The sequence below is a fragment of the Cervus canadensis genome, chromosome 14 (genome assembly GCF_019320065.1).
Source record: "Cervus canadensis isolate Bull #8, Minnesota chromosome 14, ASM1932006v1, whole genome shotgun sequence".
Classification (NCBI taxonomy): domain Eukaryota; kingdom Metazoa; phylum Chordata; class Mammalia; order Artiodactyla; family Cervidae; genus Cervus; species Cervus canadensis.
The window spans coordinates 27616030-27629524 of NC_057399.1; the positions used below are offsets into that span (position 1 = coordinate 27616030).

Here is a 13495-nt window from a genome sequence, read left to right on the forward strand (position 1 = left end):
TCAATTGCTCTGGCTGCAGTATGGATGATGGATTAGAGGAGGGCCAGGGTGGACTCAGGAGCCCAGGGAGGTGATGGTTAGAATCCAGCAGAGAAATGAGAAGTTGGACTAGGGCAGAATCAGCAGAAACTATGAGAACCAGATGGAAGAGGGAGATATTCAGCAAGCAAGACTGACAGAAATAGGTGATGGGTTAGATGTGGTAGATGAGAAAGATGGGGTCAAGGATAGCTCCAAGTTTCTATCTCCTATGAGGCAGTGGCTAGCGATGTCCATCACAGAGCTAAGCAAGAGGACAAGGCAGGAAATGATCAGGATTATGGTCTTGGACATGAAAAATTTGAGGTGCCTTTGAGATAGCCAAGTGCAATATCAATTATGTAATCTAATGCTCATAGAGAGGCCTAGGTTGGAGATGTAAATTTTAGATTCACTATGTCTTTCTTTTTCAATTTTCACTCCAAAATTACATTTTGAGACACAAGTGTTTGAAACAGAAAAGAACAAGGGCTTTAAAATCAGAAAATCCAGAGATGGAACCATCTCTTACTGACTCTGTGTCCACGAGCATGCACCTAACCCGATCAGGTTTCCAATTTCCCCTTTATCAGTAAGGAAGCTGCAGACCACCATCAAGAGCATGGTGAAGATGAGAAGAAACAGCACTTGAGAAGTGCCTGGAACAGAGCAAGTTCTCCACACAGTGGAGCCAGAAAATGCTGTACTTTTTTATATACCCCCTAGCACTTGATACTGTCCTGGCTAAGGATTCCATCAATATTTAGTATGTTGAACTGACTTGAAATACTCAGAATTGTCAGCAAACCACTATTTCCTAGATAACCACTAGTTCTCAAAATCATTCCTCCACCTGGCACCCTACTGAAGCAGCACCCAAACATAAGCTATGCATGGAGCACATATCTTCCTCCCATCATCCACACACCCTGGTGCATCTCCCAGCCCTGGGAGTACCCACCACTTGGCAGGGGCCAGTGACTATCCAGAGCTTGTTTGTACTATCTAAAGTCCTTGATACCCAATCCAGTCATATGAAGTTGTTCTCTTGTGGTCTACAAGGATGTGAGAAAAGCCAAGACTGGCTCTATCTCTCCTCCGGTATTTCTAGAGCAGGCAGATGGCACCCTCGCCACACACCCTGAAGTTCACCTGGGAGTACCAAGCACTTCAGGAGGCTTAGATTTGGAGCAATGGGTTTACCATTTCCTGCCAATATTGGGATTTCCTAGGTGGCTCAGTGGGTAAAGAATCCACCTGCAATGCAGGACATGCAGCAGAAGCGGGTTCCATTCCTAAGTTGTAAAGATCCCCTAGAGGAAGGCATGGCAACCCACTTCAGTATTCTTGCCTGGAGAATCCCCATGGACAGAGGATCCTCGTGGGCTATAGTCCACAGGTTGCAAAGAGATGTGACTGAAGCAACTGAGCATGCACGCATGTGCACACACACCAATCTCAAGTGTGCTTCAGAATCACTTGTCATTCAGATTGTTGCTCCCCATCCCCAGAGTTTCTGACTTAGTTAGCCTGGGGTACACTATAAGAATCTGTATTTCTAACAAGTCCTCAGTTCTAGGGACAACACCCAAGAACCTGGCTTCTTCCTGAGACTGGGTAATTGCTATGTCTAACGAACATTTAAAAACATTTAAAAAGAAAGTTGGGAAGGTTTACCTGGAGTGTCATAGGAAGCTGCCCTGTATATTATCACTATAGTATCTCACTTAAGAGTTATTTATGTTTGGGATTTTGGTACTTTCAGACCTTATTTTAATAGTTTCCTAAATGCTTCACAATTTCTACTTATTTGTTCTGTTATTTTTGAAAAAGAAAAAGCAAGAACTCTTTAAATAGAGATACCTCTTCATACTGATGCCAGAGCCTAAACCATCACTGTTCCCTTCTTCTGGAGGACCTAGTTGTCATTCTCATGGAGTTGTCATAGCCAGCCTTTAAGAACAATCTTCACAACTCAAACTGTTTGGCTTGAGAAACCTCAGTGGTGGCCCAATTCACCCTGACAGGATGAATGGGACCTATTCATTCACTGACTTACATGTTTACTGGGCACCTACTGTATGTCAAGCATTTTCTTGATAAGCAATGTTAAGGAACCATGACATCCACCTTTAAGGAGTTTATAATCTTGAGTGTGAGTTTGAGTAGAGGTGATAAAAAAATAAGTAAAATACATAAATGTATAAGTATCTACTGTGATAGGTGAAGAAAAGATATGAAGAAGGTCCCCTTTAGGTTAGATGATCAGAGAAAGTGTCTAGAGAAGGTGACATTTAAATTGATTAACTTAGAGAAGCTTAAAGTCCATTCTTGTCTATGTATCCTGAACCAAATTCACTCTTATGCCACTCTGGGAGCTTTAAAAATGTTTATCTGATAATTATAAACAGTAGAAAGAACAGATTTCCTATTTAGATTATTTCTGTGAAGGAAGAGAAAAAAAATCATACCTAGGAACATTGGTTAAAAAAAGTTGGCGGTCTGGTGAATAAATACCATTTATGATGTAAAAAGAAGGACTACTATAAACTATTAAAACTAGTATTTATCAGTTTGCCTGACATTTTGAAGAGGGTCTGGAAAATAATAAAATCAGAATAATCATGAAATGTCTCAAGGTTTTGAAGAGTAATCTTCATGTAAATTCATAAGCTGTTCAGTATATATTAAATCCCCACCTTTTCCCATACATAATGCTAAGTCCCAAGAATACAAAAATAAACAAAATGTGATGCCTAACCTTTCCCACTGACAAATATTAGCTAAACACCTATGATGCACTTACCACTTCCTCAAGCTGGTCATAGTTTTGCTTCTTTTTATTGTTGTTTTGTTTCCTTACTTCATCAGTAAATGCTATGACCAAATGATCAAGAGATAGTAGTATTTTTTTTTTAAAGTATGCTTTAATTGTTGAAAATCTTGGATAAATAACAAGGTCCTATTGTACAGCACAGGGAACTATGTACAATATCCTCTGATAAACCATAATGGAAATTTTTAAAAGAATGCATGTGTGTATGTGTGTATATATATATGTACAACTTGGCTGTACCTCAGAAATCAGTAACATTGGAAATCAATTATACTTAAGCAAAAAAAAAAAGAAAGAAAGAAAGAAAATTCACTACTCAATAAGTAGAATCTACTGAATTTCTTGTGCAAATCTATGAAGCAAAGAAACACATTTTTATGGCTAGCTATAATTTCCTCCTAAACCCCTTGCTCAACATTATTGGCTAGCAATGGCTTAAGTATCACCTCTCTCTTACAAAACAGAGGGATTTTCTATAGTCCTGGGTCTTTAGTCCTGGGATTTTTGTTCCAATTCAAGGTAATTATATTGTACTTTCTGGGCCTGCGGTGCTTGCAAGCCCCATCCTTGCCTGAAGAAACTCTACTGAAAGACACAAGCCCATTTTTAGTGGGAGCACTACTACACACAAATGCTATGTAGTTCAATATACAATTTTATAACTGACTTTCTAAAACCTTTAGAGAAACAGGTCTCAAGAACTTGCTCACCCATTACTCAACTCCTCCAAACATACTGCACACCTACTGTTAATTCATCCCATAAACAATGCTGAGGACTTTCTAAAAGAAGAATACACACTTCATGGAGTTGTCTTTCACACAGGTTTAACTTAAAATGACAACACCTAAGAACTGTCAGTTGACGGGACATGTAAAGACATCTCAGTTATTATGCTTTCAAATCTTCCCAAGAGTAACCTAATTTGGGTAAGATTCCAGTATTTTCCTATATTATCTCCTTATACACCTCTGATGGGCTTCCCTGGCGGCTGATGGTAAATCTGCCTGCAATATGGAAGACCTGGGTTCGACCCCTGGGTTGTGAAGATCCCCTGGGGAAGAGAATGGCTACCCACTCCAGTATTCTTCCCTGGAAAATTCCATGGACAGAGGCGCCCAGCAGGCTATAGTCCATGGGGTCACAAAGAGTTGGACGTGACCAAGTGACTAACACACACACACACAACCCTCTAATGAAGTCAGACACAAGTAGATACAATTGAGAATGGAATACATAATATTAAGCCTGGTTCCCTGGCCTAATCTTTTACCCTGAAAGGAAACTGACTGAATAAAACGCTTTGTCAATAGCAGCCAATTTTGACTAAACAGTACTTCAAAAATGTCATCAAGAGATTAAGCTTAACATTTAAAAAAAAAAGAAAAATACTAAATAAAACAAAAGGCTATGTTTCTCCCCTCCTCAATTTCCCTGGCATTTAGAAGAACTGCCTTAGATAAGTCCACAAATGAACAGCTGAGCTACATAATGTACAGTTCTAACTGGGCAGCTTCTAGAAAAATAAAAGGACTCCTTCCAACCCCAGTTAATGTGCTTGATACAAAAAGAACATGTTACTGCAACAAATATATTTCTGGCTTGATTTTTACAGAGTAACTAATGAAGGCTCCAGCCATAGGGGAAAGAATTATTTTTCCAGGATATTAAATGTTCTGACTCACCATTTAACAGAAGTACAACTTAAATGAATATTCAAATTAAATATATACATATTTATGACTTTATCCATGTATGACAAAGCCTGTGGCTTCTGGTTTTATTAACCAGGAAGAAAAGTCTGGAAAACTACCATACATTTGTATTTCTATTCATATAGTTCCTTCTCCCCAAGCACTGGTGGAAGCAAAGTACTAATTCTGAGTCTAGTGATATATATATAAGCCAAGAGAATCATAGTGAATGGATGAAAATGGACATTGTCTCCTTTATTATCTGTTTGGACAAGAAGATGTAAAAATATAAATACGAAACCATTAGAAATGTGACACCTCACGAATAATTACTAGTAAACAGAAATTTTCTGTTAATCTCTATGATCTCTAGAAGTCAAAAATGCACTCTCACCATAGAACCCCTAGTAAAGCAAGAATCTTAAGAATTTCACATTAACCGTAGTCCTCCTGCTAAATATCTGTGAGACTACAAGCAAGTCAATTCACCTCTCCAAGCCTCAGGATTCATCCATAAAAGGCCCAAGTTTCTGAACCAGTTAATATTTGAATTCTTTATCAGAAAGAAATCTACCTCAATCCCCCATGGCTGAATCAGTAAGACCCATTCTAATTATTTGTCATCATTCTTCTAAAAGTTAAAACACTCTTCTGTGCATATAGGAAGGATGGGTGGAAAGAGAAGAGGATTCTTAGAGGGAAGAGAAACTAGGTTGGTTTTGTTAATTAGGTTCCTCCTCTGAAACCACGAGTTAGTATTAGCATATGCTGAAATTTACCCAAATATAAGAATGGCTGGTATCTTCATCTCAAGACATATTCTTTCAGGAAAGGGCACAAGTCAATTTCTAGGAATGTCTATTTCAGCCAGTTGCACATCACTAACAACTAAGGCAGGCAAGAGACAAGCAAAAGAGAATGACATAGATGTCAGCTTATGGTCTACACCGAGAAATAAAAACTCATCTTTCTACGATGTATTCGGGAAGGAAAGGCACAAAATGCACCTGCCAGCTTCAGGAGGCACACCTCTCATAGGTAAATTACCTTGTGGGTCAGCAGATGCTGGGAATTTACATGATGAGATTCTTTCTAAGGATGATAAGATGCTTTGTTATCCTCCTTCATTCAAATCTTCATTGACTACTTACTATAGCAAATCCCAAAGCAAAAAAAATAAATGAATGTATGAATTGACAGTCTATAATATTCAGGTAAATCTTGACATTTATTGTAGAGTAGTGTAGCCCCTGAGAATATTTCCAAATAAAACAATAATACTAAACAATATAGATGCTAAGCTAAAGTGCCCTTGGAATTTTCTTTCCCTTCATTAAGTGGTATGTGATGAAGGGGAAGTGTGTGTTAATCTCTCAGTTATGTCCAACTCTTTGTGACCCCATGGACTGTAGCCCACCAGGCTCCTTTGTCCACGGCATTCTCTGGGCAAGAACACTGGAGTGGGTAGCCATTCCCTTCTCAAGGGAATCCTCCCAACCCAAGGATCAAACCCAAGTCTCCTGCACTTTAGGCAGATTCTTTACCATCTGAACCACCTCATTAAGTGGTATGTGATGAAGGGGAAGTAAATTACAAGTGGAACAGGTAATTCGGATTACCTATCAGTTAATACAGGGTGAAAAATTTTCTTTCCCCTAGAGAAATGATTTTATTGGATTACAAATTTATTGATAAGCATTATAGAATGCTAAAACCAGAAAGAGAAAAATAACCCAATGCAAACTTCTTGTTTTATATGTGAGAGACTTGAGGCTCAAAGATGGTAGGATTTGGTCCAGGTTATATAGCTAAATCCCTGGAGGAGAAAATGGCAACCCCACTCCCATATGTTTTTGCCTGGAAAATCCCATGAACAGAGGAGCCTTGCGGGCTACAGTCCATGGGGTCACAAAAGAGCCAGGCATGACTTAGAGACTAAGCAAAAACATACAGCCAAGTATACTGCCAGAACTAGAACCCAGGTCACCAGCAAGCATACTTAACAGTCCCTGATGTCCTGTATCCCATGATGTCTCTTCATTGTTGTCAGAAGTGAAACAATGTCACAATCTACAAAGCAAAGGACTAGACATCAAGAGCTTTGCGTTCTAGTCTTGTAAACTCTACTAGATTAGACATGATACTATATAAAACTAATCACTTGTCCAAACCTCAGTTTTCTCATCTGTTGAAATTTGAACAGTAATTCACAGTTAGACCGTGCAAACCACAATAAATGCAGAAATGTCTGGCCACTGTAAAAATCTTATACAAGTACAGACCTAGCACTGGGTGGATGACAATAGTGGTGGTGATGACTTCAGACAACCTGGCTTCAACTCTTAATTCCAGTCACTTGTTACCTTGATAAGTCATTAAACCTGTGAGCCTCACATTCCTCTTGTGAATATCTGGTTAACAATTCTGGCCCTGCCTCCCCCAGAAATGGTCAGAATTAAAACTTTTTCAGAGAAGGTTGTTGTTGTTTCAGTTGCTAACTCAAATCTGACTCTTTCGGAACCCCATGGACTATAGCCATGGGATTCCTCTGTCCATGGGATTTCCCAGTGAAGAATACTGCCGCGGGTTGCCATTTCCTTACCTGGGGAATCTTCCAGACCCAGGGATCCAACCTGAGCCTCCTACATTAGCAGGCGGGTTCTTTACCACTGAGCCACCAGGTCAGCCCTTTCAGAGAATATGAAAAAGCATTTACAAAGCAAGGCATTGATGCAAATGTGAGGTATTACCAAATCCCTCTAGTCTTATTTGGACAAAGATATAACAAGATTTTATTCATTTTTTCAAGTGTTCCTCCTCAACTAAGACGTCATTATGCATCAGTCTCAGTCTTACCAGCTTTCTCATCAGTTTTCCTAAGTCTCCACAGAAGGCACCATTTCCCTCAGCTCAGAGATCATGCTTGCTGCTTACTCAACTTCCCACTGGCAAGGACTTATCTGAGAAAGGTTTATTTCTAGGGCCTCTTTTCGACTGGAAATGCCCTGACAAAAGCTTCCATGAACACTATTATACTTCATCACATTAAAAGTGGTAAGGAATCCAACCCTTTGGCTTCTCTCCACTCCCAGGACTTCAGCCTTTACATAGAAGAGACAGAAGCCTGGGTGGATGCTTTTCACCGGAAGGGCAACAACGGTTACCCAAACCCATGCTCGGTAGTACTGATGGGGAGACTGCTGCTTCTTTGTGGGTGACTAGCACATTCTTAGGCCCAACCGGCCTCTCAAGAGTCACTCACCTTAGAGCTAGGGCTCCTGGCAGGCTGAGACTATCATAGAAAAATAGAAGGGTGGGGGAGAGGGGGTGCGCAGTATTTTTGGTCTGCAACATGCTAGCTGCCTTTAAAAAAAAAATCAGAGTAACTAGCATTTCCTTGCTAAGAACCCAGATTTCAGTTGATTAGAAGAAAAAAATTCATCAGCCTATCCAAACAACTCTGGAACAGGTTTCCATCCAACCACGCCGGGCATCAGAGACGAGTGAGTTGGTGGTGGGGGTGGGGGGGGGGGGTAAGAACTGACAACAGGCTTATCTGCATAGATGAACGATAAGCTGCCATTTGTTGTCTTCTGTTAGGTGACTCTTGGCACCGGTTTGGCAAATCAAACCCCGGAGTTCTCCCTCTCCGGTGCCCCCACACTCCCACCCCCCGGTCCCAGCTGTTGAAGCGTCATGTTGACCCGGCTGGGGAAGAGAAGCAGGGGAAACGCACAAGTCTGTATATTGCTGCATTTAGGTCGAAACCACGCCGCACCTGTTCAATCCGGCTCCGGCGCCAGAAATGACCAGAACATCGACTCATAAGCCCCTCTTGAGATCCCAGGGGCGCCTAACAAGTTCGCCGCTGTTTAATATCCGGAGAGGGTGGTGGGAGAGCTCTCTTTTTGCAGCCAAACTCAGCTGGCTACCCAGAAAAAGGGAAGGGGGCTCCGGCTCCAGTGAACCCAGAGTGACCCCCAGGGTCACTGCGGCCCCGGGGATCCGGGTAGTAAGCGGAGTGGGTGCCCGCGGGGAGCGCGCAGCCGTGGCCCGGAGGAATGAAGGTCCCGCTTCGGTGGCCACGCGAACCCCCTCCGCCCTATCTCCAGCACCAGACGGACAAAGTCAGAGCGGCGAGAGATCGCCAGGGTTCATCCGAGACTCAGAGCCCCCAAGCTCGAGTCCAAAAGGAGGGTCGCGGGAGGAGGGGCAGGGGACGCGCAGGAAACTTACCTCACCGGGACAGCCTTCGGGCACCTCCGGTGTCGAGACCAGTTGCGCCACAGCGTGCAAGTTATCGGGACGTTGTCTCTTCCCCGGGTCGAAAGGAGAGCCGTGCAGGCAAAGGGCGGGGGGGTCAGCGGGGCGGGGCCCGGGCCCGGGCGCAGCGCGCGGAGCCGGCAGGTGCCGGGGCCCGAGCCGCGGGGCCAAACTCGCCCCGGACGCGCCTCAGCGGGGGCGCGCGGCTGCGAGTGTGCAATGCGCGCGCGCCGCGGCCGGAGTGTGTCCCCGCTTTCCCCTTCCTTCCCCGCCGGTCCTGCGGCCAGACTGAGCCCGGAGCAGCCGCCGAAGCCCCCGCTGCTCTGAGCCGCTCCACCGCCGGGCGCACTCTGGCCCGGCGCGTTCGGGGTCGGAGGCCGGGGACTGAGGAGCAGGGCGCCCCCGGGCTTGGGCGCAGGTTCCTGCGCAGAGCGCGCCGGAGTCGGAGCGAGGAGCGGAGAGAGCGGGCTGCGCGGCGGCGGCCGCGGCTCTGAGAGGCTGCAGGCCCCGCCCGCCGGCCGCCCAGGCTCTTCCCCTCTTCTCTCCACCCCCTCGCTCCATCCCCGCACGCCCTGCAGGGAAGCCAGACCGGTTTGCAGCTGCGGCGGCGGGAGCCTGTACCGCAGTAGGACTGGGCGTCCGAGTCGACGTTGGGAACAAGGCGCTTGGTCCCGCCGCCGCGTGCCTAAGACAGAGAGGGGGTGGAGTGGGCCCCTAGATCCAGCCGCTTCCTGCAGGGCTAGCCAAGGGCTTCCCGGCGGTGCTCAAAGTCTTGCAGCCCCGGAAAACAGGGCTGTGTTTGGGACAGGGCTCCCGCTTCCTCGGGCCACCAAACTCTTCGACACCTGGTCTCCTGCCCGCTGGACTCTGCTTGCGCCGAACCCCCTACTTTAACCAGGAAGGGGCAAGGCAGTCTGAAGGCAGCACGTGTTCCCAGGAAGTAAGACCTACCCAACAGGTAGAAATAGGTAGGAGAAGGGGTCCTGGGAGAGAGAAGGCTGGAGGGACGTCAGGCACTGATGGTCGGTGATGAGGATTCGGGCCAAATCTTACTGACAGCGCTGAGAGGGCGTGGGGCCCTCGTAATCTCACCCGACGTCAGTTCAGCAGCGGAGAGGACACCGGCCAGGTCTAAAGGACTCTCTTGGATCTGGGAGAGAGGGAGGAGGAGGGAGCTGCTATCATGGAAGCTATACCTACATATGCTTAATTGGAACCGAAAAGGTAGCGGATCTCTCCCAGCCGGATCACAGCAAGTGGTATTTCTCACCCTCACCACTTCCTTCCACCTTGTTACTTAGTCGCTCAATCGTGTCCGACTCTTCGCAAGCCTCTGGACTGTAGCCCGCCAGTCTCCTCTGTCCGTGGAATTTTGCAGGCAAGAATACTGGAGTGGGTTGCCATTTCCTTCTCCAGGGGATCTTCCCCATTCAGGGATCGAACCCGCGTCTCCTGCATTGCAGGCGGATCCTTCCCCTTTACCCTTATTTAAAAAACAAACACATTGGTGGGAAACGTAGGATACATTCTGTCCCAAGAAAACCAACCTTTCATGTCCTTATCCTCAGATACCGCCTAATGGGTGAGCCAAAATGAATTTGTTTGAAAGGATACTCTGTTAGTTTTCAGCAAATGAAAAACCCTCTTTTTTGAGTTGAAATCTTGTACTTCCCAGTTCAGAATGGAGGGTAATAATTCCTTAGTAACACATATCTGTTAAACTTTTTCTAGCATACCTCTTCCAGATGTGCCAGGCCACCCCTGGGAGTTTTAGGGCATCACTTGTTTAGGACCCTGTGACTTGTGGTTTTAGCATCTTAGGCTCTTCAGAGCCTTAGAGCAGGAACACAAATCTAGTCCAACATGATTACTTCACAGAAGTAAAAACTGAGACCCCGAAATATTAAGTGACCCACAGGCCAGAACACTGGTTCCTTGATTCCCAGAAATGCTGGACTAACAAAGTTCAGTTTGGGTCTAAAGAGGCCTGGGTGGAGGAAACAGACACAGATCAAAGAACCCTTCATCTGCCTGGTGTGAATCACCGTGTAGAGGGCAGCAGCATACCGCTGTAAGTAGCAGACTGCTGGGATCTGGGGATGGTAATCCCAGTTTCTCCTCTGCTTCTCCGATATTTGTTCTGAAATCCAAGGAGTGGAAAACAAATCTACTTCCCAGAGTGGTAATGATAAGTGAAAATACAAAGTTAGTTCTTGATATTTCCTGGGAATACAGAGGAGATAAAAACAGATAAAATCAAAATTAAAATAATGGCTCAGATGTGGTCACCTCTGCTACTTACAAATGGACACACACGTGTACACACCTGTCCTCCTTTTCCATTAAAAGCCTGTTTGATTCCCTTCTGTAAAGCACAGATGCCAACAGCCTTCAGTTTCCAGAGCAAACTCACAAAGCAGAATGCCCACTGGCTATTTAGAGAGCTAACACTATTAAACAGAATTCTAGGTGCTCTGATTTTTCCAGTAGTCATGTATGGACGTGAGAGTTGGACAATAAAGAAAGCTGAGTGCTGAAGAATTGATACTTTTGAACTGTGGTGTTGGAGAAGACTCTTGACAGTCCCTTGAACAGCAAGGAGATCCAACCAGTCCATCCTAAAGGAAATCGGTCCTGAATATTCATTGGAAGGGCTGATGCTGAAGCTTTGCAAAGCTTCAATACTTTGGCCACCTGATGTGAAGAACTGACTCCTTTGAAAAGACCCTGATGCTGGGAAAGACTGAAGGCAGGAGGAGAAGGGGATGATAGAGGATGAGATGGTTGGATGGCATCACCAACTCAATGGACATGAGTTTGAGTAAACTCTGGGAGTTGGTGATAGACAGGGAGTCCTAGTGTGCTGCAGTCCATGGGGTCGCAAAGAATCAGACAAGACGGAGCGACTGAGCTGAACTGAACCATTAGCAATAGTGGCTTGGCCATAAACTCTGGAAATATTTAAAAATCAAATAGTGCTTATCTAATTGTTTTACTTGATTCTGAGTATAATTTTTCCAACTGATTTCAGATCTTAGTCCAAAATCTTAATAATGTTATTTAGTACTCCCCTATGAGAAACAGGCATAGATTTCTTATAACAGATTTAATAGCATTAATGGCCCCAGTTAATGACGTCCCTTTAGCCATGTCCTTTTTTCTAATTCTGTAGTCCCCTCCCACTGTGTTCACTCATCTGCTTTACTTTGATCAGTGGGACAGTAGCAGACTTGATGTAAATGGAGGTTTGAAAAATGTTTGTCAACAAGAAAATACCACTACACATCTATGAAAATTTCCAGAATCCCAGAACACTGACAAAACCAAATGCTGGTGAGAATGTGGAGCAAAAGGAACTTTCATTCATCGCTGGTGGCAATGCAAAATTCCATGGCCACTTTGAACAACAGTATTTCACTTCCTTACAAAAGTAAACATACTCTTACCATGTGATTTGGCAATCATACTCCTTAGTATATACCCTAAGGAGCTGAAAACTTATGTCCATATAAAAACCTGCATGTGGATGTTTATAGCAGCTTTATTCAAAATTGTGAAAACTTGGAAGTAAATCAAGATTTTCTTGGTAGGTGAATGGATAAACTGTGATAAAATGGAATATTATTCAGTGCTTTAAAAAAAAAAAAGAGCTATCAAGCCACGAAAACACATGGAAGAAACTTAAATGCACATTACTAAGTGAAATAACTCTGTCTGAAAGGGCTACATATGGTATGATTCCAACTATATGATATTCCGGAGAACACAAAACTATGGAGATAGTAAAAAGATTAGTGGCTGTCAGAGTTAGGGGGAGGGAGGGATGAATAGGCAGAGCACAGAGGATTTTTAGGGCAGAGAAACTACTCTGTATGATTCTTTAACAATGAAGATGTCATTATACTTTTGTCCAAAATCTTAAAATTCATTAAGAATGAATCCTAATGTAAACCATGGTCTTTGGTGATAACGATGGTGTCTGTGTAGGTTCACCAGGTGTAGCAAATGTGCCCCTCAGGTGGGGGATGTTGATAATGGAGGAGGCTATGCATGTGTAGGGGCAGGTGGTATATGAGAAATCTCTGAACCTTCCCTTCAATCTTGCTATGAACCAAAACTGCTCTAAAAAATGGAGTCTATTTTTTTTTTAATTGTGTGCATTTCTGCTTCTGTTCTTGGAATTCTGCCATCAGCAGGAGAACAAGCCCACTGAAGGATGAAAGACCCTGTGGAACAGAGCTGAGTCATTGAAGTTGAGGTCATCCTTGACCAGCCAGCCCTCAGTTGACTGCAGAGGTACAAACAAGTTCAAATGAGATCTGCCAAGCTTGGCCCAGACCAGCAGAACCACCCACCCAACTCAAAGATTTGGGAGAAAAAAAACATGGTTGCTGTTCTGACTTCAGTTAATTATCTATTGCTGCATAGCAAACCACTTCTAAACTCACAGCCTAAAACAACCACCATTTACTATTTCTCATGAGCCTGTGAGTCAACTGGGCTCAGCTGGGTCTCGGCTAGAGTCACTCAATTGGCTGCATTTAGGTGGCCGCTGGCAGCTGGGCCAAATTAGAGGGTCCGAGAAGCCTTCACTCATATATCGGATACCTCCATCTGCCTCTCACGACCTTTCTCTTTCTGCAGGGCTAAGTTATGGAACTTTGGACTAGTTACAAGTCCTTTC

General features: G+C 44.2%; 1 protein-coding gene across 3 annotated transcripts in view; it reads right to left on the reverse strand.

Moving 5' to 3' along the window:
• The window catches only part of PIP5K1B (phosphatidylinositol-4-phosphate 5-kinase type 1 beta), a 330950-nt gene extending 321713 nt beyond the window's left edge, over positions 1 to 9237 (reverse strand). Inside the window, exon 1 of one of the 3 annotated variants that reach the window (XM_043487132.1) lies at positions 8785 to 9225. The gene's annotated coding sequence lies outside the window, so the exon portion shown is untranslated. Of the gene's footprint in view, positions 1 to 8784 lie in introns of all 3 variants that reach the window. The other 2 variants (XM_043487131.1, XM_043487133.1) reach the window with 2 other exon arrangements.
• Positions 9238 to 13495: the final 4258 nt, after the last annotated feature.